This window comes from Chenopodium quinoa, unplaced genomic scaffold (assembly GCF_001683475.1).
Source record: "Chenopodium quinoa cultivar QQ74 unplaced genomic scaffold, ASM168347v1, whole genome shotgun sequence".
Taxonomy (NCBI): Eukaryota; Viridiplantae; Streptophyta; class Magnoliopsida; order Caryophyllales; family Amaranthaceae; genus Chenopodium; species Chenopodium quinoa.
The window spans coordinates 4,868,398-4,869,200 of record NW_018745286.1 but is presented as its reverse complement, the minus strand read 5'-3'; the positions used below and the strand labels follow the sequence as shown (position 1 = coordinate 4,869,200).

The window sequence follows — 803 nt, the reverse complement described above, 5'->3', positions numbered from 1 at the left end:
CTAGTAGGCAATGACGACCAAATATTCCTTCTTAAAATACACATTCAACGGTTCAAAAAAAAAATTGTTAAGAATATTAACGACCAAATACTTCTTTGTTAATAATAAATAATTTTAACAAGAACCAATTTATTTACCAATATTGTTTGAGACAACTATTATATTCAATTAATTTACAAAATACAAGATAAATAAAAATTAAACAAAAATCATAATAATAACAAATTTGAATTAGTAACTAAATTCGATGTGTTCTTAAACCCAACAATTACAATATTACATGACATCTGAAATTTGCACTATTCTTAGTACAAGAGGACTAATCGATACAAGAAGAACCAAAAGGGTTTGAACTTGAATTACAATGCTAAACCAGTCTGACTTTATTTTAATATCAAATGAAGCCAAATTACTCTATACTAATGTACCATCTATGAGCTCTCTACTTAGCAAAAAATTTCAAATATGATTAAAATTTAATCCACCAATAGTTTCCTCTTCAACTTCAAAGACACCTAATCCAATACTTTTGTCGAATCATGCTTTTCCTATTTTTGTATCTCTGAATGCTCCTCTTTCATTCCTGAAACAAAAAAGATTGGGGTTTCTTTGTGAGAATTGCAATCATATAGATATAAAAGTGAGTCTCTTTGTCTTGTAACTCACTTATTTGTGTTGCATGCAGAGCCTTACCTCCTGTTCTTCATATTAGGAAATTTTAGAATGACAATTTCTATACTTCATTGGTTATGATTTTTCATTTTCTACCACATTTCCAAGGTAAATTACAGTTCATGCACCAT

At 28.3% G+C, this 803-nt stretch overlaps 1 long non-coding RNA gene across 1 annotated transcript in view; it reads right to left on the bottom strand.

The window, feature by feature from the left end:
* Positions 1-212: 212 nt before the first annotated feature.
* LOC110712013 overlaps positions 213-803 on the bottom strand; it is a 2,150-nt gene continuing 1,559 nt past the window's right edge. Inside the window, exon 3 of the long non-coding RNA XR_002509488.1 lies at positions 213-583. This is a non-coding gene — a long non-coding RNA (uncharacterized LOC110712013). The remainder of the gene's footprint in view (positions 584-803) is intronic.